Genomic DNA, 27,975 nt, shown 5'->3' with positions numbered 1-27,975 from the left:
TGTCATTATCATTGTTATCATAATACTAACATATGAGTTGACACACATCCATGTTCATATACTACATCACTGTCAATATTGTCATACTGTCATCATGAGAACACTTCCATACACTCATCAACCCTACAACAATCTATTATAGCTAGACATCAAGAGCATGTGCACACAACCATAAATTATCCCCTGCAACAACACTGTCAGTAGCCCCAAGACATCATCACCATACATAAGCTACCTATTCTCTACAGGTATGCATACAGTCTAGACATCAACGCATAAATGCTCAAATCAGTTTTAGGAATGGATCAATCACATCAGAACACATTCACAAACACTGGCACACTCAGATCATTTCAGCCTCAAATTGCATTCAACCCACTTGCACTATATAAATGTTGCCATTACACAACACTCCATGCATGTGTTCCAGTATCGAATCCGATCCAAAATTTGCCTCATATTTCTCTAATATAGCTCAGCCAATATGTACAAGCTTCCATCGCTCTTACACATCACTTTGATCCACTGATTTCCATAACATCTACATGCACAGTTTAATCAATGAATGAATTGAATTGATTTACAATGAACAATTAAGCTCAATAAATAATACAAAGGTATTTACAGAAATAGAAACAGCAAGTTTTTAAAAAGAAACTGCTAATAAGATCACAGACGTTCTTATCCAAATGAGCATTAAACACGAAAATAGCATTATTCTAATACCCTCCCTTAATGCGCAATCTATTTACAACACATATAGACCCTCTGAATTTTACAAACTTATCAGGAACAAGGGGCTTGGTGAAAATGTCTGCTGGCTGCTCCGTTGTGGGAACATATAGCAACTGAATGGATCCCTCTTCAACAAGCTGTCTAACGTAGTGACAATGGGTTTTCACATGCTTTGTTCGTTCATGGAAGACTGGATTCTTGGCGAGTTTGAGCACTCCCTGATTATTACAGAACAAGGGAGTAGGACTTGCCTGGGAAACATGCATATCCGCAAGCATACGTCGAAGCCAAACTAGAGGCCTTAACTGCTCCCCGATACTCTGCTTCTGTCGAGGAGAGAGCCACTGCCTGCTGCTTCTTACTAGTCCATGTGACAACACCGGATCCCAGACTAAACACATACCCAGTTGTAGATTTACGGTCATCAACCGAACCTGCCCAGTCGGAATCTGTATAACCACTGAGTGTAGGATCTGAACTCCGAGTGTACAGAAGTCCATAATCAGGAGTGCCACTCACATAACGCAGCACACGCTTCGCTGCTATCCAATGATCAGCCTTAGGAGCTGACATGAAGCATGAAATGTAGCTCACTGCGAAACTGATATCAGGTCTGGTGGCAGTGAGGTAGATGAGGCTGCCCACTAATTGCCTGAATAAAGATTCATCCACAGCTGGTGAGGATGACTGAGCTGAAAGTTTGAGCCCTGGTTCCATAGGAGTCGTGGTAGGTTTGCAATCCTGCATTTTGAACCTGTCCACAAGACTTCTGGCATACTTGGACTGAGAGATAAAGATGTTGTTCTTAGTCTGCCAGACTTCAACCCCCAAACAATAATGAAGAAATCCCAAATCTGTCATATCAAAAGTGCTGCACAAATCCTGTTTGATCCCATGAATCAAGGTGTTGAACTGCCAGTAATGATAAGGTCATCCACATAGACAACCACAAACAGAATATCATCACCAGTATGTTGGATATACAGGTTTGCATCAGATGGACTCCACTGAAAGCCATGATCTGTGAGGTACTCATCAATTTTCATGTACCAAGCCCGAGGAGCTTGTTTCAGACCATAGAGTGCTTTGACTAATCTATAGACTTTCTGTTCTTGACCGGCAACCTTGAATCTTGGAGGCTGCGTCATGTAGACTTCTTCCTGTAAGTCACCATTCAGAAAAGCACTCTTTACATCCATTTGATGGACTTTCCAATTGAACTGAGTTGCTAAGGCAAGGACAAGCCGTATGGTACTCATCTTGGTTGTAGGAGCAAAGGTCTCCTCATAGTCTATGCCTTCCTTCTGTGAGAACCCTCGAGCAACAAGGCGAGCCTTATACTTGTCTAGGGTTCCGTTAGCTTTGTATTTCACTTTATACACCCATTTGCAGCTAATGGGCTTCTTCCCTGCAGGAAGATCAGAAAGGGTCCAAGTGTGATTCTTCTGAAGACTCTGGAATTCAGCTTCCATAGCCTGTTCCCACTCAGGTATACCCTTAGCCTTGGAATAGGTTTGAGGCTCAAAAACACTGTGTAGGTTAGCCATAAGAGCAAAATTTACTGTAGGCTGCTGTTTGCTCTTATTTCTGGAAGTTCTACCTTCAAGGAGCTCATTATCTCGGAGATCACCAATAGTTTTAGCCCACCATTTAGGTCGGAGAGTAGAAGAACCAATATCTGGAGTAGGTGGAGGAGGTTCAAGAACAACAGGAGCACCGAGAGGAGGATTATTTTCCGGAGGGAACTCAGGTAGTGCATCATCAAATACTAATGCTGCATCATCCCTCCCATCAGGTGGACCTAACGGAAGAACACTGGGAAGCTGATCCTCAGAACACTGCTTAGAAGGAGAGGACTGAAAGAACCCTCTATCTTCATCAAATACTATGTCTTGACTGAAGATAAGACGATCAGTGTCTAAATCTATCATCCTATAGGCCTTGTGGTGATCACTGTATCCTGTCATCATGAGTTTCTAGCTTTTGGAATCCAACTTAGGGTGCTTAGCAGCTGGAATGCAGACATATGGAACCGAGCCAAACACTTTGAGGTGACTGATCTTAGGCTTACGACCAGACCAAACCTCTTCTGGAGTCTTCCCTGTAACAGCCTGAGTAGGGGATCGGTTAAGAAGATAGACAACAGTAAAAACTGCTTTAGCCCAAAATATGTTTGGAACACCCCTGTGTTGTAACATGGAACGAGCCATTTCAACAACCGTATGGTTGCGACGTTCGACAACACTGTTCTGCTGAGGAGTGTAGCGTGTAGTTAATTGGCGTTTGATGCCATGGGTATCACAGAAGTTGGAGAAAGCAGAAGAACAAAATTCCCCCCGTTATTTGTCCTAAGAGTTATGATATTACAGCCAGACTCTTTTTTAACTAGGGACTTAAACTTCTAAAAGATACTAAATACATCATATTTATGTTTTAGAAAGTACACCCACATATTTCTACTGAAATCATCTACAATAAGCAAAAAATATTTGCAACCAGTCACTGAAGATGTATTCATAGGACCACAAATATCAACATGAATTAACTGGAGTACCTTAGATGCGCGCCAAGATTCTCAATCCTTGAATGAAGACCGATGTTTCTCACCATCTTGACAGGTGCCACACACTCCCAACTGCTGAGTCTGAATATCAGGTAACCTTGACACAAGTCCCTCCCGTGATAGCTGAGAGAGATACTGAATGTTTAGATGCCCATATCTCTGATGCCACAGAGTGCTGATGGGAGAAACACGAGCTGCTAGAGCCACTTCTGGAGAATCACCAGTGTCAAGAAGCCTGTATAGACCATGATCCTCTAGGCCAACAACAACCGTAAGACGAGTTTCCTTGTCAATAATGGAGCACTTGTGCGCACTGAACACCACATCGAGCTGAGGAGAGTTCCTCATAATCTGGCTGACAAACAACAGATTAATTTCCATACCAGGAACATAGTACACATTCAGGAAGATGAGTGTGCGCCCATCAGACTGGATCTGAATTGTACCTCTGCCAACTACTGTGTACTCCTCACCTCCGTCGAATACCACGAAATCACTGAAAGACGAGAAGTCAGTAAACCAGTCACGCCTGTGTGAGAAATGACAGGATGCACCAGAGTCAATGTACCAGGCAAAAGACGAGGCATGATCTGAGGACCTCTTAGCCATAAAGGCGTAAAGGGCAGATTCCTTCTGCTCAGAATGTTCTGCAACATTTGCTTTCTGATGAGACCCTCCCTGCTTCTTTTGTTCAGAAGCAATCCTCTGTCGGCAATCTTTCTTCATGTGGCCAAACTTGGGACAGTAATTACACTGCACACTTTTCTTCTTAGCAAGATCAGAAGCACCACCAGTGTTGGAAGCAGAAATAGCAACCTGCACACCAGATACAAGAGCACCAACAAGGACACCTGATAGAGTTGCCACACTAAATAAAGTACCAACAATGAGAGGTGTAAGCATCACAAGGCAACCAGGAGGAATCATCTCTTTTAGCGAGGCATCAGTTGATATCTTCACACAAGTTCCATAATCTGGTTTCGCATGACCTTCCATCAGACCAGGGATGGTGTTGAATTGCCTCCTAAACTCTTCAACCATTTTTAGTGTTGCATTACCAACACTTTTCATTATCACTGCAAAGAACCAATAAGGAAGCATTGCCCCAACAATTAAACCAATGAACACTTTTGGTGTTAAGACATCCACAGTTTGAATTGCAGCACGACTGACGAAGTCTCCAAACAATGCAAGTGACACCAATGCAGCTGAACAAATAGCAAAGCCCTTACCAATGGCGGCGGTAGTGTTTCCAGCTGCATCAAGGGCATCTATCTTTCACGGATCCTGTGACTCATGCCAGCTATCTCAGCAATTCCACTAGCATTGTCACTGATGGGTCCATATGCATCGATGGCCAATCCAGTTGCAATTGTGTTGAGCATGCCCAAAGAAGCTACTGCAATACCATACATGGCAGCCAAACTAAAACTGACAAAAATGCTTACTGCAATAACAAATATGGGAATAATAACAGATTTGTATCCCAAAGCCAACCCAAATATAACATTAGTCACTGCTCCAGTCTTGCATGAATCAACAACATTTTGGACAGGGCTGTAAGCATTACTAGTGTAGTACTCAGTGACAAAACCAATAACAAGGCCAGACCACAAACTAATAGCAACATAGAAGAAATGCTCCCAGTGCTTTACAACCTTCTGGGCACCAAAATTGAAGATAGTGAAGGACGAAGGCAATGCAACTAGGCTTACAATAGCACTGCCAATAGTCATCACTATTGTGGAGAGAATAAGCTGCTTTTTCAATGCAGGCTCAATTTCCTTCACAACCTTGATCTCAAATATTTCAGTTGCAAAAAGAGTTGTGATTAAGCAAGCAATGATACCCATTGAACTAATGAGCAAGGGGTAACACATGGCAGTAAGATCATGAGAGTTTCCAAATGATGATATGGATGCAACAAGATCAACGCCTACATTTGCTGCTTTGGTGTAAATACCACCACCTACTCTGCCAAACAAAGCCATGGAATCAAAAAGACCCTCCCAGTCATCTCCATAGTACAAATTGAAAAGGGTAATGGCAATGAAAAGTACCAACAGTCCATTTGCAGCAAGAAGAAAGCCCATAACAGCAGAGGGCCGTCGTTCCACCAAAAAAAATAAACTTGGAGACTAAAGGTTATAAACCTTCGAAGCGTGAAAAAATTCGTAATATTTATGGACAGATTATACCTGTATCACACCAAAAAAAAAAACAAGGCTCCGGACGTGCGGTCCCTCCTTGATTTGCTCAACGGTTACACACTGCTTTGTTTCCCAGCGATGAACGGAGCGCCAGACAAAGCACGCGTTATGGCCAAGTTCAAATCCCTGTCCATGCCTTCAGCTTCGGAATAGACCACGACGCAGCCACGATGCACGCTATTTCAAGACGCCTTCACTCAGTGCATCGGCTGCTTACTTAGTGTCGTCGTACAGGACGTCCGAGTAACGCTTTCGGCATGCACAAGAACGAACCTGAAAAGCTTCTATGCCGGAAGCTACGAAGCCTGCGTTACTGAGGATGGAAGTCACGGGACGGTAAATCTCGGTGACCTCTACGCCGAAGAAGACCACAGACGGAGCTCCAATTTCCCTAAATTACTGAGAACCATCTTCAGAACAGCTCAAGCAATAGCCGAGGCGAGAACGCTGGCCGATCAGGGCGAGATGTCAGGTGCACAGATTGTTCTTCAGAGCGTCCTTGGCTTCACGGAAACGGCTAGATCGAGTTCCAGTGGAGCCAATTTAAGGGTTTCCACACGATCTGGGAACTGAGAATTCGCGAAAATCTCAGATCAAACCCTTATAGAAACAAATCCAAAGATCACAAAGATCATCGCTGGAAAAAGGATAAAACTAAAAAACTGCGGCTCAGAAATTGTGATGCCCAAAAATTTCAGACTCCTAGAGAGCAATTTCGAAATGAAGTACAAAATTTTTCAAACAATGAAAAATTATTTCAAAAAATAATACTCGAGCTCTGATACCATAATGAATGAATGAATTTAATTGATTTACAATGAGCAATTAAGCTCAATAAATAATACAAATGTATTTACAGAAATAGAAACAACAAGTTTCTACTAAGAAATAGAAACAACAAGTTTCTAAGAAGAAACTACTAATAAGATCACAAATGATCTTATCCGAATGAGCATTAAACACGAAAATAACATTATTCTAATAAGTTGCATACGACCAACCTCTAAATGCACAACTTGCATTGCCATCCCAATTGCACTTACCTTCCAAGTTCTGTCTCCATATTCCAATAATGCAAATGCTTGAATGACCTTCAAGCCACTCGCATTGTCTCTGAAATCGCACCACTATAGGGGATATTCACTTTTTGCTACTATTATACTATATCCATGTGTGTGGGTTATCAAATCAACAACGTTGCCATTGCACTAACAGATCTTCATGATTGCACATGCCCATACGCCCAACCTCATTATTTTTTGTGTTATACTACACTATAGGTGCATACCATCGCTACCTCATTGGTGGTCATCTCCACACACAAGTTCAAAACACCACACGGTCCTGAATGGGTCTAACACACGACACCATAAAGTATGCTCTAAATCCCACATCACCTAACCTCTACCATTTTTTCTTTCTACACAAGAATAAGCATTTCATCCCGCTATATGGAATGCCCTAATCAAACTACTTCAGATCACACCAATGTGTAACCTCAAGTTCGATTCCTGGGATCATCATTTAACAACTGGCTTTGCCCAGCTATTAAGCGCACCAGATTGCAAACCTAGAAAATATAGTTTTCTTACATGACCAATGACCAACCCTTTCCTCAGATCATGTTAGACTTCTAACAATTTCACGCAACAGAATATTCACACAAACCCCATTACACCAACATGCCATTTTCTTCTTGGAGGCCATTCACACAGGTCGTACAACCAACTTTCATAAGGTCATAGGAGTTTACACTTACCATACAACACCCTTCGTCCAACCTCTTAGGTTAGACTTCAAAAGGTGGTGAAGAAGTCACAACATTATCGTCAGTTCGTCTTGCAAAATTAGCATAAAGGGCAAGTGAAACATGTATGACCAACCACCACTCCAATACCTTCTTGTCTAGACTTTCAATGTTCCTCAGGGCCGCATAGAATTGGCTTAAGATATGGCAAGACTTACAGTGATGATTTGCTACTTCAACCTTGGACATCTAGACTTCGGATCTAGTATAGGCCTCAGGTGCTACAATTCCAGACCAGATTATAAACCTTGAACTGTTGCAGAAATTACAATGCCAATTTTTGTCACTAGAAAGAGATGCTTTAGATAAAAAAGAACGTGCGCCAAAATCAGTCTTTAGGAGAGACTGAGAGTTCTGCAAGAAGATCAGAAGAACCATCGAAACCCATAAAAACCTCTAGTAAAAAAGCCCAACAAAATAACCCAATGCAGATGCTTCAAACACTTCTTGGATGTAGAGATCTCAGAGCTTGGATATGCGCTTGATGCTTGTCAATGTAGAGGGAGATAGATCACTTATATAGATTTTGAGAAGCCAAGGCCAACCAACTTCTATTAAGAGGGAAAAATCATATTTCAAAATTTGAAATTTAAAAGTATATTGGAGCCAAAACCCCATGGTGCCAAAAAATAATATACAATTAATTCTAACATAAGATTTTATTTTGAAACCTTCCATGAGATATTTTTGTCATGAATGAATTTTAATTCAATTCATAACAAAAAGACCTTATGATTTTGAACTTTATTCTAGCCAAAGAGAATTTGCCACATCATCAACATTCTTGAGTTTTTGGACCACAAGTTGGGTGCACGATCTTTGACTGAGCATATCTCTCAAACTGTGAAGGCCTACAAGGCACTACACATATCAACAAAATCAACATAATGAGGAGAATCCAATGGCAAGGGTCTCGAGGCAAATTCAATGATCTGCATCTTCAAAATCTCCAACAAGTGCAGGGTATGGTATTCTTCCAAGAAAACAAACCCTAGAGCTAGGGTTTAACCAATGCATCATCTCATCCATGCATACCAACATATTGAGTACATTAATGACGATATCCTGCACTCGCTTTGGCATCCTGCACTTGCACCCGCTTTGACATCAATGGCAACATACTCAACAACAAACACACATTACTTATATGAAACTCACACCAGCCAATAATGTGTAACCATCGAATCTATCAACCCTTAGCATATAAAGAGACCTACCATGCATAGAGTATAGGGCCAAGCTCATGGCACTGGTGCAAAATAGAATACAACTCACATGAATCATACTAAACAAGTGGGTGATCAAAACTCCAACATGAATTCCTTCTTTAGGAATACAAAGGTTGTCCAACTTATAGAGTAATCCATATGGAGATGATATTCAACTTTGCTATGACCCTCTTCTACATGATGGAAGGCTTTGAAAAATGACCACTGAAACACCTCCTTGAAGTCCTCATCTTCTATGTATGCCTCTTTGTATGCATCATGCGTTAAAGGCTTCATGTGCATCAAAGTTCAAAAAGCTGTAATATTTGATGTGGGTGGTGTAGAAAGCAGTTGGTCAGTTTGTTTGTGTTGACCTTCTTGTACTTGATGACTAAATGAAACTATTGCCAGTATCCCATCCACTTGTAGTGTCTAGTCTATTGTAGCTTAATCCGAGTCTACATATACTATAGCGGCTAGTGATCTTTGTAAATGACAATATTGTTTCCACCAAATAGTGTTTCCACTTTTTGACAACTTGTGCCAGGGCGTTGAACTCATTGTTGTAGGAAGGGTAGTTGAGAACTTCCCAATAAAATACTTGAAAATTGTTGAAATTCTAATGTTCTATGTTGTAACAATCACTTATTACAAAACTTCTTTATGTTGCAATATTATATAAGCAATTGTAGATAGAACATAAATCAAATGCACAATAGAAGACAACCAAGAATACAATGAGACACAAAGAATTTAGGTCCAATGACCAAGGAAAAACCCACAAGGGGAAAACCCAACCAGATTCTTCTTTTATTAGAAATCAATTGTTCAACAAAGATACAAAGTACAATGAGAGATCAAGAGAATGAGTAAGTTCACCAAAATCTGAACAAGCTGTAGCATGAAGATCATTGGTAGCAGCAACAGATGCACACACTGAATCAACGTTCCCCTCAATTGAATCAACACTTAAACATTGAAGCAATGAATCAACCTTGGCTCACCATGTTCTGCTCTTACTCTCCAAGTCTCTCTTTCACAATCTTCTTCAACTCTCTCCAATTCTTTCTCAAGTTTGAATTCTTCTTTCACAATGCACAAGTAGTGACGGGAGGAAGAATGAGGCATATATATATATAGGAGGAGCAACGGATCCATGCCATAAAGGAGGAGTAACTCACATGCTAGGATGGAGAGTAACATATGCCCATTTAGGAAATGTAACTCATGCCATTAAGAAGGTACACATGCCTTTGTAACTTTTGCCATTAAGAAGGAAAGTGTAACATATGCATTAAAGAGTGCGTAAGAGGAATCTTTCATGACATGCTTTAATGAGAGCATAAGAGAGTGTAAGAGGAATCTTTTATGACGAGTTTTTATTGAGTGTAAGAGAGTGTAAGAGCATTAATGAGAGTGTAAGAGGAATATGCCATGCTAATTATGAGAGTGTAAGAGAACATTATTGAGAGCCATGATTGAGTGATTTTTAATAATAATATAATAGTATCATAAGAACAATAATAATAATATTTTGATGATTAAGTTGAAATTGAACTATTAGGATTGATTGATGATCAGAAGGGATTTTTCCATCAACAATATTTTGATTACCAATTGATGCAAGGTGATTTACTATTTTTGGAAAGTCATACTTGAGACTTTATGTTGAAAATAGCAACAATAAATGCTAAAAATAGCATTGCTATGGATAGCATTTCAGGATATATTCCAATTTTAATTTGTCCTTGAATTAAAATTCGAATTTAGTCCCACCCGCTGTTTGAAAAATAATTAATTAATTCATCCTGAGTTAATCAGTTGGAGCAATTCAAACATGAAGTCTTTGTGAAGTCATGCAACAGTTATCCCTTTGATTGAGGAAGTTATTCCTTAATTAAGGAGATAAGGATGAGTTGTAATTAGTTAGCTCAGTTAGCTGAGTTAAGTCCAGCTAGATTAGTTCTAAACAGTTTGTGGAACTGATTGTGAGTTCAGTCAATTAATGCATGCATGCATGAAACTAGTGTACTCCAGATAATTGAATATTCTTTTATAAATAACTCATGCATGTCAGTGCAAACAAAGGCCCAGTTGAGATTAAAGGCAGGGACAATGTATTATTAGTTGCAAGAATTTTTTAATAAGAAAATCTCTTGCATGCAGAAGGAATTCATTCCTTGAGATTTGCGCAATTTTACAGTGTGTTGGAGCAGTGTGTGAGATCAATGTCACACAAGGTTACAACAGGAACACCCAGGGAAAACAATGCAAGGAAATAGGAGGCTTGGAGGACAGAGGAAAAGGCATATGAGTTGTCTAGTCTGTCTATGAGCAGTGAGAGGGATTATATTGAGAGCTGGATAGCTATGAGAGCTAAAGCTTTGTGTAATCCTGAGATATTTCCACTTGTATGATAATACAAATAGCGGGGTTTTTAGCTGAGGCTTTCCCCAGAGTATTCTTCTGTGTTTCATGTGTGATTGATTCTTCTTCTTTGTTATATGTGTTCTATTTGATCTTGCTCAAAATCGATTAAGCTTCCACAAAGTTTGATAGTAGAAGTAGATTAAGTATTTTGCTTTAGTATATTGCATAATCAGTTTAATCTACAGTGAGAATTTCTACATGGTATCAGAGCTAGCTGATCTATAGAGAAATTTCTACCAAGGTGATCAGAGCTGTGAACAACATATTGAGAAGGGAAAAGTTCGAAGTTCGAAGTTCTTGATTGCAGGTACAAAATCGATTTCTTATCACATCTCAAAGTTCACCAATGGTATTCAATGGCTTGAGACTCGAGTATGCCCTGGATGGCAGTGCGAATTACATAGCATGGAAGGATCGCATGGAAGCGGTATTAGAAGACAATGGTTTGAAGGACTTCATTGATCAAGAAGTCCCCAAGCCAGCAACATCGAATGCCCAAGAATTGGTGGAATGGAAGAAATGTGTGGCAAGAGCGAGGAGGATTCTTCTGGAGGAAGTTCGAGACCATATGGTCTCGAGTCTCCATGGGAAGGAGACTTCGTTTTCAATGTGGAAGACATTGAAGGACCTATATCAGAACAACAACGACCAGAGGAAGCTGACGTTGAAGGACAAGCTTCGGAAAATCAAGTGTGAAAAGGGCGACACGATTTCTACATATTTGAACAAGCTCACCACCTGCAGAGATGAGCTTGGAAGTGTAGGAATCACGACAACCGATGATGATATGGTGAGTCTTGCTCTCCTTGGTCTTCCTAAGAGCTGGCATAGCTACCAGGACTTAGTGAATGGAAGAGAAAAACTGCCGGATTGGGAACGATTGTGGTCGATCTGATGCAGGAGGAGATCAAGAGGAGCACCAGAGATGGTTCTTCATCTAAGCATGATGATGAAGAAAATCTAGCCTTAGCAAGTAAGGCAAGGAAAGGGAAAGGGAAGGCTTCCCATTCCAAATCGAGTTCTTCTCATGGTGGGAAGAAGATTGACAAATCTAAAGTGAGATGCTTTAATTGTCATGAGGTGGGCCATTATGCAACTAATTGTCCATTGAAGAAATCCAAGAAGGGATCCTCCAAAGGATCAGAAGGTGAGGCACTGGCCTCTCAGTTCGAATTGGATTTTACCCTCATCGCATGTATGGTTTCATCGATGGTGGGTTGTGTTTGGTACCTGGACAGTGGAGCCTCATTCCACATGATCAGCGATAAGAGTTTATTTAGTACCTTGGAGGAGAAAGACCTCAAGATGCGCATAGAGATGGGCGATGATGGAAAGTACCGTGTTTCAGGTGAAGGTATGGTTGTGTTTCAGAGGGAGCATGGAGCTCCTCTCACCTTGACTAATGTAAAGTATGTGCCTGGACTGAAGAAGAACTTGGTATCGATCGCAATGTTGGAAGAGAAAGGCTATGATGTAGTCTTCAGTAAAGGAAAGACATTCCTGAGACACATAGCCATGGGCCAGACCAAGAGGATTGGGATTCGAGTGAAGAATCTCTACAAGTTGGAGGTAGATGACTGTGCTACATTGAGTTCCAAAGCAGAATTGGTGCAAAGCCAAGATATTGGCGAGTTATGGCATAGAAGGTTGGGCCACTTGCATCATGGGGCCTTGAAGATAATGCAACAGATTTCTACTAGACTTCCCAAAGGTAAACTTGAGCAAGTGGACACATGCAAAGGTTGTACCTTGGGTAAGTATGCAAAATCTTCCTTTCATGATCGAGACAGTCGAGCTGAAGCAATCTTGGAGCGAGTTCATACAGATGTGTGTGGACCATTCTCGACAGCCTCCACCGCTAAACCAAGGTATTATATGATTTTTATAGATGATTTTTCTTGTAAATGCTGGATATATTTCATGTAGAAGAAGGATCAAACCTTCTCAAAGTTTTGTGAGTTCAAAGCTTTGTTTGAGAAAGAGTCCGGAAAGAAGATAAAGGCCTTAAGACGCGACAATGGTGGAGAGTATGTCTCTCAAGAGTTTAAGGACTTCTGTGCAGCGAAAGGAATTAAATGGGAGTTGACGGCACCTCATAACCCACAACAGAATGGGGTGGCTGAGAGGAAGAACAAAACAATTGTAGGGGCATCTCGGGCGATGCTGCATGACCAAGGCCTACCACTTCATTTGTGGGCTGAGGCATGCAACACAACGGTCTATTTGCAGAATAGAAGCCCGCATCGCATACTTGGGATGAAGACACTAGAGGAAGCTTTCTCTGGGAAGAGACTAGATGTGGGTCACTTCAGGATCTTTGGCTCATCGGTTTATTGCCATGTGACCAAGGATGCTTGGAAGAAGCTTGAGTCGACAGCTGAGCTGGGGATACTTGTGGGGTACATTGATACACCCCACAACTATCGAGTGTACTTGCCTACCAGTTGGAGGACAGTGGTTCGCAAAGATCTTAAGTTTGATGAGCAGAAGGCCATGCGAGTTTCCCTTGAGAGGGAGCTCCAACTATAGGTTGTGGAGGAACTTTTGGTTCCTAAGGAGGTGGAGCCTCAGACTGATGCAGAGCAGCCCCATGTAGAGGTTTTGGGAATGGAGACATCCACTCAAGCGGAGTCTTCCAGAGATGGGCGGAAGTGCACGAGAGAAGCTGACATAATGTTGTCGGATGCGAGAGAGAATGTGGGAGAACCATCTTCTCAGCGTAGACAGAGGAGGTCACCTGTTAGGTACATTGGATACATGGCCCTTGTTGGGGAATGTGTTGAGACCGAGCCATCTTCCTTTGAGGAAGTAGTGCAGCAGTCGATTTGGGTTGATTCTATGGTGGAGGAGTATGACTCCATAGTTCGGAACAGTGTTTGGGATGTAGTTCCAAGACCGAAAAACAAGTCAGTTGTGAGTTCCCATTGACTTTACAAGGTAAAGCAAGTTGTTGATGGTAGTGTGGAGAAACATAAGGCAAGGTTTGTTTCCTGTGGTTTCTCACAAGTCGAAGGGATCGACTATGATGAGACTTTTGCTCATGTAGCAAGGTACTCATCTATCAGATCAATGTTGGCACTATCAGCACAGATGGGTTGGAAGATCCATCAGATGGATGTGAAGACTGTTGGAAATAATACTAAGAGGGGGGGGGGTGAATCAGTATTATCAAATCAATATAACTTTTTCATTTCCATACTCAGATTCATATACGCTACTTCAGTTAAGGATACCTGTGTATATACGTAACTGTGTTTAATGCAACTAAAGTATATCCTGTAAACTTATGATTCAATTAGTTGATCTTCAATGAGTGCATCAAAACATTATTAACCATATTAACAGTAAACAGGTGCAGTGAAACAGAACAGATCATCACACATGAACACCATGATATAAGGTGGAAACCCAATGTGGGTGAAAACCACCTGCTGCAATTCGTCTCTATCTTCCTTTAATAAGAAACTTCTTTTTACAATAGTACTGGTGCAGTCTTATACCAGTACGCAGGCTTCTACCTGCAAAAGGCTACAACCTTCTCTCGTTCTCCAGACTCTCCTGGAAGGGAGCTACAACCCCCTTAGCTCTTGTACTAGCTGAAGTACTAGTACGTAGGTGCTGGCCTACAGAAGACTACAACCTTCTCTTTTCTTCCAGGGACCACGTTTCATAAATTTTCAGACTGGATCCATAAATACAAAACAATCGCTACCGCAATACAATCATCAACTTATACCTACATCATCAATCTCTAAATCACCCAATACTAAATCAATAAAACCCTGTCATCAAAACACAGTTACCAGAACACAGACCAGAGCCCAGAACTTTGCAACAACCACTAGAACCAAACAGCAATCTGAAACATCAAATCTCATAATGCTTACGCTACTTGACTATATCAAAACCACGTGTATACGCACTTTCACCAGAGAGAACCCGCGTACAGATCTAAAGATAATTACTTGTACCTTCGCTGCCACTTCCAACTTGATTCAGATCGAGCCAAGCATCAAAAACCCATAACCAACATACTGGATCTCCACACTTCATCAGACACTCATTACTTCCCCACTCCTTGGCCTAATGATCTTCTCCTTATATAGGTTTAGGCTTCTCTCAATACCATGGTCCAAAACCATGTAGAACCAATACCTTGGACCCAATACTTGGGGTCAACACTTCGGACCAAATACCACGGACCAATACCGAAATACCATGGACCAAATACCACGGACCAATACTTAGTTTTCCAACATGTACGCGACTTTACTTCTGTGAACCTGCGTGTGTATGCATACGCGCCTTTTGTTCTTCTCATCGCGTGTATACGCGCTTTCATCAAGGTTAACCTGCGTATATCTCTCTCTTGATCTGCTGTACTAAGATTTGTCCTCTGATTGAGTTGCCATCACTTGTATCATACCTCTGAGTGAGTTGCCATCAAGGACAACACTTGTATCATAATGCCAACAATCTCCCCCTTTGGACTTGATGGCAACCACCACACCAAGTCACTCTCCCCCTTTGACATCAAGGGCAAAGGGCAGACCAAGAAGTTCTCTCCCTCTGCTGTCCATACTCCCCTTGAGTACCTGTTGAAATCTCTGATTGGGCTCCCCCTTTGTATATGCCAAGATGTACCAATCCGTCCATGCTCCCCCTGAGCACATGCAAGGTCTTTATAACAAAGACCAGCAATCCATTCAAGACCATGATAGTCATTAGCCACTATCATGCACCATAAGCATCAACATCCAAACCTGCAATACCATTCCTTTGATCAAACAACAAGATGTATCATTTAGCCTCATAAGCTTCACCTAATGCCAACAATGCATTATTTGAAGTATATGCTCCCCCTGAGCCTGTGCCAACCATCATATACCATGACCGAACCATTTCCTGAGTCTGTTCTGCTACCTTTTTCTTCTGAGCTCCATATACGCGACTCTGCAGCCTCTAGATCGCGTATATACGCGACTTATCTTCATTATATCAGCGTATGCAAAATGGAATACTGAAGGTCTTCACTTTCAGTTTCCCCTGTGTCTGTTATGTCAGCTAACTGAGTTATGTCACACCTTTCTGTCTCTAATTCTGTCTTCTTCAATACCTGGAGTTGTGATGATGTATAATCCTCTTGCTTTGGAGTTTGAATTTTGCTCCTGCATTCCCTTGCTTTATGTCCAAACTTGTTACATGCATAACATCTTACATGATTTATGTTCCTTCTATTGCAATCAATTGCTTTGTGGCCAAACATATTGCAAGCAAAACAATATCCTTTGAAGTACCTAAAATGTGATGATTTTGTGTGATGGTCTTGAACCATTCTACTTCTGCATCTGGCCGCAACATGTCCAAAATTATGACATACATAACATTCAACATTATTCAATGGAGGAAATAATCGTCTATCATGTCCATAGTTAGGAGTAAAGGATTTTCTTTGAGGAATTTCTTTCCTTGGCTGTTGATGAGGTTGTCCTCTCATCTCCTTGTTGAGCATTTCAGAACTCTCATTAGAGTTCCTTGCCTCACCTTGTGAGCTAGATTCACCTTCAACTGGTTCATAAAAGCCAAGACTAGTTTTGATAGTAGGGGATCTTTGACTACCAAGAATGTCATCCAAAATCTTAGTACTATCTTGAAATCGTAATAGTTTATCCTTTTCTTCTAATTTACTTTTCAAGATATTTACCTCAACCTGATGTTGTTCTTCCTTTTCCAGATATTGCTTCCTTATGTTTTCTTTAGCTTTTCGTCCTTCTTTCACTTGTTGCCTTAATTCGATCACTTCTTGTTCTTGTTCTTCAAGAGCTTCTTTATTCTGCTTCTTTGATTCTTTAAGATCTTCCTTTAGAGAGAGGATCTTCGATTCAAGTCTCTGAATTGTTATGCTTTGATCTTTTACTACATCCTGCAATTGCTCCCTTACTTTGGTTACTGACTCCAATTGTTCTTTTAATCTGGTAACTTCTTTTGTTTCTACGTCCTTCTTTTCATATGCCATGAGAAGTCTAATGTCTTCATTACTGTTGGATGAGTCATTACTTTTAACATGGGTATAATAACTTCTATTACCTTCTTCAGACATCTTTCCTTTGTTATGAGGGCATCTAGCCGCGTAGTGACCAACTCTACTACATGAAAAGCATTTGAAAGGTAGCTTGCCTTTGAACCTTCCAGATCCCCGTTCAAGATTCTTGGCAAAACTTACCTCATCTTCTCCTTCTGAACTATATCCTGATTCATTCGCTGATACTTCAAATGCGGCTTCTCTCATATCTGATGGTCCTCCTTTTCTCATCTCATAAGCAGTTAAGATTCCGTGAAGCTGTGACATAGTGATTTTCTGCAGATCCTCCTTTTCTTCTATGGCAGAAACTTTGGAATCAAATTTAGCAGATAGGGATCTTAAAACCTTTTCAACTAAGACAACTTCCTTAAATTGTTCACCCAGATTCCTCATACAATTGACAATCTCATCTATACGCAGAAAGTAATTAGCTACGCTTTCATTACTATGCATTTTAAGATTTTCATACCGTATTCTGAGAGTTTGAAGGTTTGCTCATTTTACCTGTTCATCTCCTTCGTAGCTTAGAATGATTTTGTCCCAATTTTTTTTGGCTGATTTGAAATGCATGACCTTCATAAATTCTGATTGTGACAAACTTCCCAATAAGACAATAACAGCTTTGGCATTGAGTTCATATTGTTTTCTCTCTGCTATATCTGTAGGAATTGCTGATGGATATGTGTATCCTCCTTCCATGATTCCCTAAACATCCGTTCCAAGCGATTGTAGATATGCTGTGGTTCTTATCTTCCAGTGGACAAAGTTGCTCCCATCAAAGATTGGTGGTCTGATGGCTGCCTCTCTTTTTTGATTACTCATTCTGATGGATCTTTCCTTCAAGCGATCAAGCTTCTTCTAAAGGACCTGCTCTGATACCAATTGTTGGAAATAATACTGAGAGGGGGGGGGGGTGAATCAGTATTATCAAATCAATATAACTTTTTCATTTCCATACTCAGATTCATATACGCTACTTTAGTTAAGGATACCTGCATATATACGCAACTGTGTTTAATGCAACTAGTGTATATCCTGTAAACTTATGATTCAATTAGTTGATCTTCAATGAGTGCATCAGAACATTATTAACCATATTAACAGTAAACAGGTGTAGTAAAATAGAACAGATCATCACACATAAGGAGCACACATGAACACCATGATATAAGGTGGAAACCCAATGTGGGTGAAAACCACCTGCTGCAATTCGTCTCTATCTTCCTTTAATAAGAAACTTCTTTTTACAATAGTACTGGTGCAGTCTTATACCAGTACGCAGGCTTCTACCTGCAGAAGGCTACAACCTTCTCTCGTTCTCCAGACTCTCCTGGAAGGGAGCTACAACCCCCTTAGCTCTTGTACTAGCTGAAGTACTAGTACGTAGGTGCTGGCCTACAGAAGACTACAACCTTCTCTTTTCTTCCAGGGACCACATTTCATAAATTTTCAGACTGGATCCATAAATACAAAACAATCACTACTGCAATACAATCATCAACTTATACCTGCATCATCAATCTCTAAATCACCCAATACTGAATCACTGAAACCTTGTCATCAAAACACAGTTACCAGAACACAGACCAGAGCCCAGAACTCTGCAACAACCACTAGAACCAAATAGCAACCTGAAACATCAAATCTCATAATGCATACGCTACTTGACTATATCAAAACCGCGTGTATACGCGCTTTCACCAGAGAGAACCCGCGTACAGATCTAAAGATAATTACTTATACCTTCGCTGCCATTTCCAACTTGATTCAGATCGAGCCAAGCATCACAAACCCATAACCAGCATACTGGATCTCCACACTTCATCAGACACTCATTACTTCCCCACTCCTTGGCCTAATGATCTTCTCCTTATATAGGTTTAGGCTTCTCTCAATACCATGGTCCAAAACCATGTAGAACCAATACCTTGGACCCAATACCTGGGGTCAACACTTCGGACCAAATACCACGGACCAATACCGAAATACCATGAACCAAATACCACAGACCAATACTTAGTTTTCCAACATGTACACGCCTTTCCTTTTGTGAACCTGCGTGTGTACGCATACGTGCCTTTTGTTCTTCTCACCCGCGTGTATACGCGCTTTCATCAAGGTTAACCTGCGTATATCTCTCTCTTGACCTGCTGTACTAAGATTAGTCCTCTATTTGAGTTGCCATCACCTGTATCATACCTCTGAGTGAGTTGCCATCAAGGACAACACTTGTATCATAATGCCAAGAAAGATTGCCTTCCTCAATGGCAAGATTGAGGAAGAGGTGTACATAGAGCAGCTGGAAGGTTTTGAGACCTTCGATCGTGAGTCACATGTGTGCCTACTCAAGAGAGCTTTGTATGGGCCGAAGCAAGCACCTCGTGCTTGGTACGCCAGGATCGACAACTACTTCACCGGGTTGGGTTCATAAAGAGTGAAGCGGATGCGAACTTGTACCACATCATGGTGGAAGGTAAGCAGTTGATCATTGTTCTTTATGTTGATGATCTGATATTGACAGGTGATGATCAATTGATCATGTCTTGCAAGGAGGACCTTGCAAGAGAGTTTGAGATGAAAGACATGGGTCTCATGCACTACTTTCTAGGCATGGAAGTGTGGCAGAAGGATGGGGAGTTGTTTGTGTCTCAAGGCAAGTATGCCAATGAGATACTCAGGAGATTCCACATGGAGAAGTGCAAGCCCATGCAGACTCCTCTAGCAGGTAACTGGAGGAAGGAGGATGCTACTTCAAGAGAAGTAGTAGAAGCTACTGTGTACATGCAACTTGTGGGTTCACTGATGTACTTAATGAACACACGACCAGATTTGTGCTATGCGGTCAACCAGTTGAGTCAAGCTATGGTCCAGCCTACCAAGCTGTTTTGGAAGGCAACAAAGCATGTTTTGAGATACCTCAGAGGCACATCTCAGTATGGATTATGGTACAAATGGTCAGAGGGAGTGAAGTTACAGGGCTTGACAACTGCAGATTGGGCAGGGAGTCCATCAGATCAGAAGAGCACATTAGGAGGAATTTTCAACCTTGGTTTAGCTATAGTTCTTGGTACAACAGGAAACAGAGGTCAGTTGCACTCAGCGCAGCAGAGGCTGAATACATGGCTGTAAGTCAGGCAGCATGTGAGGCCATTTGGATGCGGAAAATTCTAGTTGGTTTGTTTGATTAGAGGATGGATCCAACTGTGATCTATTGTGATAATCAGAGTTGTATCAAACTCTTTGAGAATCCAGTATTTCATGACAGGTCCAAGCATATCGACATTCGGTATCATCATCTCAGAGACTGTGTGGCGAGGAGGATCATGTTGTTGCAGTATATTTCGACTGAGGAGCAAGATGCTGACATTTTGACTAAGGCATTGTCAAAGTGTAAATTTGAGTTCCATAGAGACAGGATCGGGGTGGCAGATAATCCCTTTCTTGTTGAGAGGGAGTGTTGAAAATAGCAACAAGAAATGCTAAAAATAGCATTGCTATGGATAGCATTTCAGGATATATTCCAATTTTAATTTGTCCTTGAATTAAAATTAAAATTTAGTCTCACCAGCTGTTTAAAAAATAATTAATTAATTCATCCTGAGTTAATTAGTTGGAGAAATCCAAACATGAAGTCTTTGTGAAGTCATGCAACAGTTATCCCTTTGATTGAGGAAGTTATCCCTTAATTAAGGAGATAAGGATGAGTTGTAATTAGTTAGCTCAGTTAACTGAGTTAAGTCCAGTTAGATTAGTTCCAAACAGTTTGTGGAACTGATTGTGAGTTCAGTCAGTTAATGCATGCATGCATGAAACTAGTGTACTCCAGATAACTGAATATTCTCTCATAAATAACTCATGCATGTTAGTTCAGACAAAGGCCCAGTTGAGATTAAAGGCAAGGACAATGTACTATCAGTTGCAAGAATTTTCCTATAAGAAAATCTCTTGCATGCAGAAGGAATTCATTCCTTGAGATTTGCGCAGTTTTACAGTGTGTTGGAGCAGTGTGTGAGATTAGTGTCACACAAGGTTACAGCAGGAACACCCAGGGAAAACAACGCAAGGAAATAGGAGGCTTGGAGGACAGAGGAAAAGGCATATGAGTTGTCTAGTATGTCTATGAGCAGTGAGAGGGATTGTACTGAGAGCTGAATAGTTGAAGTTTTGTGTAATCCTAAGATATTTCCACTTGTATGATAATAAAGATAGTGGGGTTTTTAGCTGAAGCTTTCACTAGAGTATTCTTCTGTGTTTTATGTGTGGTTGATTCTTCTTCTCTGTTATATGTGTTTTGTTTGATCTTGCTCAAAATCGATTAAGCTTCCACAAAGTTTGATAGTAGAAGTAGATTAAGTATTTTGCTTTAGTACATTGCATAATCAGTTTAATCTACAGTGAGAATTTCTACACTTTCTAGTTTTAGAAATTCTATTTTTAAGCTTTCTATTTTTAGACTTTCTATTTTTAGAAATTCATCCTTGAGCTGCTAAATTTTCAACATTCCCTCTTAACTAGTGAGGAATTTCTTTCTACAACAAAAGATCTCTGCTTTCTTAGCTCATTTTTGTTCATCTCTTCTTTGTATCATTTGGAACAATGATGTCACACTCTAGTGAAGAAGAATCATCACATGGGAGCTTTGGCTACCACCCTATATCCACAAACAATAGGGGAGATTAATCTACCACCCTAAATATGTTTGGTCGGTAATAGGCATGATACCACTTACCATGATACCACTTACAATGCCACTTTTTGTCACTAGAAAGAACCTCGGATGCTTTAGATAAAAAAGAACGTGCACCAAACTCAGTCTTTTCAGTAGACTTATCAACCCAATCAACATCAGAGTGCCCAAGTAGTCTTACATCTCCAGCATTATATTTCAATGTAGGATTGATGGTCCCATGCAGGTATCTCAACACATGCTTTGTAGCAATCCAATGTACATGAGATGGTTTAATTATATATTGGCTCAGAGTATTGACCGCAAAACATATGTCTGGTCTACTGTTCACTAAGAACATTAGTGCCCCAATTAGTTGTCGATACTCAGAAGGATTTTCCAAGTCAGGCGCTGCAACATCACCACACAACTTCTTGAAGTTCATTTCCATTGGAGTTTTCATGGATTTACATTCTGTCATACCAAATCTTTCTAGCAGCTTGACAACATATTTTCCTTGAGAAAGGAAAATCTCACCAGGTTTCTGCCATACTTCAAGACCTAGAAAGTAGTGCATCAAATGAAGATATTTTATTTCAAATTCAGAAACCAACTCCCTCTTACATTGGAGGATAAGAGGTTCATCACCGGTCAGAAATAAATCATCAACATATAATACCAAAATCAAAGGCATACCTTGCACTGTCTTGAAGTAAATATTTGGATCAACATTACTTCTAGTAAAACCATGGCATACCGAGCTCTTGGAGCTTGCTTCAAACCATAGAGGGCTTTCTTCAGTCTACACACATGAGTTTTCCGGTCATGTACTTCAAAGCCTTGTGGTTGCTCCACAAATACTTCTTCCTTGAGGAAGCCATGCAGAAAAGCAGTCTTCACATCCATTTGGTGAAGGGACCATCCTTGGCTAGCAGCTAGAGCCACAATAGATCGGATGGTTGTATAAAAGGCAATAGGTGCAAAAATTTCATCATAGTCTATTCCCTTTTTCTGAGAGAACTCTCTAACCACAATTCCAACTTTACATTTTTGAATACTATCATCAACACCATGTTTAATTTTATACAACCATTTAGAAGACACAACAGATTTACCTTCAGGTCTTGGGACCACTTCCCATACATCATTATGAATGATGAACTCATATTCTTCAGCCATTGCATCTTTCCACACTTGAGCCTTCACAACTTCTTCAAAGGTGCATGGTTCAACTTGAATAATGTTGCTCATGGCTACAACATATCCTTGGAATCAACATGGTTTCTTGCTTTCTCTGAAGGTTTCTTTGGGAGCAACATGTTTATCAACATCTTGAAGGGTGTCACGAAGCCATAGAGGTCTCCTTTTAGCAGGAGGATCACATAGAGGACGATCCAAAGGATCCATGGGATCCATGGGTTCATCAATAGGATCAATTTCAAGCTCAAGATTTTCTTGTATCTCAAATGCATCATCTTGACTATCAACATTAGCAGGAGGAAGAGGAGCGTCTCTTGCCTTTCAAAGAGCTGCGTCTTCATCAAATGTTACATCCCTACTAAACTCTGTATTTCTTTGTCCAAGTACATATATTCTGTAAGCTTTAGAGTTCAAGCACCCATTGAGTGCTTCTAGGGTTTGTCCTAGGGTCAAGAAGTCAATAGAGTCATTTTCATATGAAGAAGACCCCATCTGGCACATTGTAACTTGTAAAAATAATTATTTTTGCATTTAAAAGTGTCAAAATACCCTCCAAGACCAAGTTGGCCTGGCAACTAAGAAGTCAGCCTCAATTAGGGCATGTTGTCCTCCTTGGAAGCCTATATATAGGAGGGAACTCGACCTCCTATGGACACTCACTCATCTTCTCATTATTCAAGTGAAGGAAGAGCAGAGGAACGCTAGCAAAGAATGAATAAGGGCGAAGGACAAGTGTTTTGGGTTATTTTTCTCTTTCGCTCTCTCTCACGTGCGAAGGAGGAAGGCTAGGATTTTGTTGCTGGAAGGTCGAAGTTAGGAAATTGTAGAAAGAAGGTCGAAGGAGGGTGTATTAGGTCATCTACAAACCCTAGAAGAAGGAGAAACTCAAGCGAAGGACAAAGGAAGCCTTGGAAGCCCTAGATTTGATCACATGTGTGGAAGCAACAATTGTTGCAGTGGCCGAAAATTTCAGACCTACAGTAGAGGTCGAAATTTCGTAGTTGGGGGTCAAGAAGGAAGCACATCATCAAGAAGGTCGGACTTGGTCTTGGAAGGGTATTGGCCTTGGTTTAGAGATCTTGGCTTTCGTCATTTGAAGAATCTATAAGAAGAGACGAGATTTGTGAGTTTTCCTCTCAAGTGGAGAGGTTTGAGCTTTGGCTTGCAGACTATATCCTGTATTCTTGTGTTTTATTGATCTTCTTGTTTTGGTAGCTATTTGATGATAAGAATAACATAATAATATGAGAAGAAACTAATAAGTAATAAAAGTAAAAGGACATCACAAGCAGTTATCAAGTTTAAGAGAAATCATCCTAATTGCAGCCCTATATATTTTTCAACACTTTCTTACCTGAAGCTTCTGTCTTGTTCCTCTTTTATTTTGGCACGCGGAAGTAGACAGGGCAACCAAAGATCCTCAAGTGCCCAACCTTGGGTTTTTCACTAGAGAAGACTTCCTCTGGAGTCTTGTTGTTTAGGGCATGGTGAGGAGATCTATTTTGAACATAGATAGTTGTGTTAACAACTTCGGAGTTTACTCTTCTTGCACTACTTTGCACCTTGATGATCTTCACGATTTTCTTTTCTTGATCGCATCCTCATCAGGGAATTAGTGAAAGAATCATTCAAATACTCATGTAGGAAGAATAACCAATGATCTAAAAAGATAAATCTAAACAAGAGTAGTGACACAAAGAAACAACATAAGACTTGAAAATACTTATTTTTTAATGGGGATTGAAGGAAGCTGTTAGCTCCCTCTTGATCCGGCCTCTATAAGTTACCATTGTCCATCAGTCATATGTCATTGGCAGAAGAAATGCATCTTCTTGAACACCACTTGGCAAACTCCATCATGATCCACTCTAATCTTAAACATTTTAGAAACCATCTTTCTCATATGAGCTAATGCTTTATAGTGAAGATGAGCAAACTTTCGGTGTCACAATTTACTTTGATGATTACTTATCATGAATCAATGCATGGATAGGTCTTCCATTGATTTTATAAAGATCTTCAAATCTTGATCCTAGAGTGAAAACATGTAATAATAATTATACATATTGACTTCATTGTCTGCAATGATATTAGTTATAATCCATCTTTGATCGCTGTAGAAGAGGTTAGTTTAGAAAACTGTCATTCCATTCTTTACAAAAGTCATGATTCTTTTCTACAATCACTATTGTCAGTGACTCTAATATCAAAATTACAGAGCCCATAAGATTATGATCTTTTCTCATATAATGTGAGAGAATCAAAACCCCCCTATCTTCAACATTCAATTTCTATCAGTTATTCTTTCATAACCTTCTATGCATAATATTTATTTTCAAGACAACACTTTCTTGCATATGCATAAACAGAAGTAAAACTACTGTACTTTTGCATGCATCAACAAGTACCGAAATGACAACTATTAAACACATGCAACACCTTAATTACTATATGCAAACTTACTATCATATTTTCAGGTTCTTGAAATCATGGAATAACTGTAGTAGTGAAATTTTAGCAGCAAAATTTCAGCAGTAAATAGAAAGGGACAGCAAAAGATATTTTAGTAGTAAATGAGATATTTCAGCGGCAAAAGAGGAGATATTTCAGCAGAAAATGAGCAGCGAGTAGAAGGAACAATGAGTGACATTTCAGCAGAAAATGGGCTGCAAATAGAGTGGACAACACTTAATGTTTCAACAGAAAATGGGCTATAAATAGAGTGGACAACAAGAGATGGTTTAACAGAAAATGGGTTGCAAATAGAGTGGACAACAAGAGATATTTCAACAGAAAATGGGCTAGAACAACACTTGTCTTCACCAAAGCTCTGATACCATGTTTAAATTATGATATTCTATGTTGTAACAATCACTTATTACAAAACTTCTTTATGTTGCAATATTAGATAAGCAATTGTAGATAGAACATAAATCACATGCACAATAGAAGGCAACCAAGAATATAATGAGACACAGAAAATTTAGGTCCAATGACTAGGGCAAAAGCCACAAGGGGGAAACCCAACCAGATTCTTCTTCTATTAGAAATCAATTGTTCAGCAGAGATACAGAGTACAATGAGAGATCAAGAGAATGAGTAAGTTCACCAAAATTTGAACAAATTGTAGCATAAAGATCACTGGTAGCAGCAGTAGATACACACTGAATCAACCTTCACTTCCACTGAATCAACATTGAAACATTGAAGCACTGAATCAACCTTGGTTCACCAGGTTATGCTCTTACTGTCCAAGTCTTTCTCTCATAATCTTCTTCAACTCTCTCCAACTCTTTCTCAAGTTTGAATTCTTCTTTCACCTTGCAGAAGTAGTGAGGGGAGAAAGAATGAGACACATATATATAGGATATAAAGGAGGAGTAACTCACATGCCAAGGGGGAGAGTAATATATGCCCATTTAGGAAATGTAACTCATGCCATTAAGAAGGTACACATACCTTTGTAACTTATGCCATTAAGGAGAGTGTAACATATGCATTAAAGAGTGTGTAAGAGGTATCTGTCATGATATGTTTTAATGAGAGCATAAGAGAGTGTAAGAGGAATCTTTTATGACGAGCTTTTATTGAGTGTAAAAAAGTGTAAGAGCATTAATGAGAATGTAAGAGAACATTATTGAAAACCATGATTGAGTGACTTGAATTTTTTTTTTTAATAATAATAATAATAATAATGATAATATTGATAATTAAGTCGAAATTGAACTCTTAGGATTGATTGATGATCAAAAGGGATTTTCCATCAGCAATACTTGATTACCAATTGATGCAAGGTGATTTACTATTTTTGGAAAGTCTTAAGATTTTCTATTTTTAGAAATTTTTATTTTTAGACTTTCTATTTTTAGAAATTCATCCCCGAGCTGCCAAATTTTCAACAAAAATGATAGCGTACATGCCTTTCTCCTTGCATCAAGATATCTCCCATGGCTTACCCACTTGTGTTTGTTTCAACTCCAGAGGCCTTCTACAAGTTTGGTAAGCTGAGAGTTGGTGCTTGAATGATTTTATTTTTCAACCCTTCAAAGGCATTCCACTAACTCCTTTCCCACTGGAAACTCTTGCCACTCATTATTATGGTGTGACGTGGTGCAGCTGTTGCTGAAAATGAAGCTATGAACTTTCGCATGTATTGGGCTACCCCGAAGAAACTCCTAACTTCAGAGACATTTGTAGGCACCAACCACTTCATGATGGTCTTCATTTTTGTAGGATCTATCTTAAGCTCCCCTCCACCAATCACATAGCCTAAATACACCACATACTGCTGGGCAAATTCACATTCATTGAGATTTTCTAAAAGTTGGTGCTTCTTTAAAGTCTGTAACACCTGCATTAAGTGTGAGATACGCTCCTCCTAGGTAGCATTGTAAACCAATATATCAATTAAATAAACTATAACAAAATAATTCAGATAAGGTTGTAGTACATCATTCATTAGTCTCGTATGTTGGAAATGTAACTTGGTTTGGTCTTCACAATTATCATTGTACTTGTATCAAAATGTATTTCATGTAAAGCAAAAAGAAGAAAAATGAAATTTTTATTATTATTATTTTTCTAGTCAAATTCTTCATGCTGATCGGATCGTTTGGGTCAAAAAAAAAATTCACTGAGTCATTGAGTCAAAGTCCCATTTGGACTTTTTTGAAAGAAAAGAAAATAATTTTGAGTCAAAGTGTCTTCACAAGACCAAGTCAGCCCTCCAAATGGACAAGTTGGCCAGCCCACAAGTTGTGTCTCTTCGTATGGTCGAACAACTATATATTGGCACCTGTGCTCCACATTTTGGCATTTGAATTTGGATTCTGTGGAAGAAGACGTTCGGATCTGTGATATTAAATTTTGTGCCAAGAAAAAGAAGAGACCAACGAAGTAAAAAGGAAGGAGGTTAAGAGAAAGAGAAAGAGAAAGCGAACTATGTTTGCCTTAATTATGTCCACACATGCGAAGTTTCTACAATTTTTCAGAGGCTGTTACCGGGCCAAGATTTCAGGAGCCAAATGTTCAGGGGATGACCAAAATGCAGAGATTTGACTAGCATTGCCTTTGT

At 39.9% G+C, this 27,975-nt stretch overlaps 1 protein-coding gene and 1 pseudogene across 1 annotated transcript in view; one reads left to right on the top strand and one right to left on the bottom strand.

The window, feature by feature from the left end:
• LOC149154777 (Peptidase M20/M25/M40 family protein) overlaps positions 1-27,975 on the top strand; it is a 163,913-nt gene that overhangs the window by 132,621 nt on the left and 3,317 nt on the right. The window lies entirely within an intron of this gene.
• On the bottom strand, positions 513-5,391 carry LOC149154778 (pyrophosphate-energized vacuolar membrane proton pump 1 pseudogene; annotated as a pseudogene).

This window comes from Pinus tabuliformis, chromosome 9 (assembly GCF_031772625.1).
Source record: "Pinus tabuliformis cultivar Carrire ecotype Pingquan chromosome 9, CPIR1, whole genome shotgun sequence".
In the NCBI taxonomy this organism is placed as follows: Eukaryota; Viridiplantae; Streptophyta; class Pinopsida; order Pinales; family Pinaceae; genus Pinus; species Pinus tabuliformis.
This window is presented reverse-complemented; position numbering and strand designations above follow the sequence as displayed.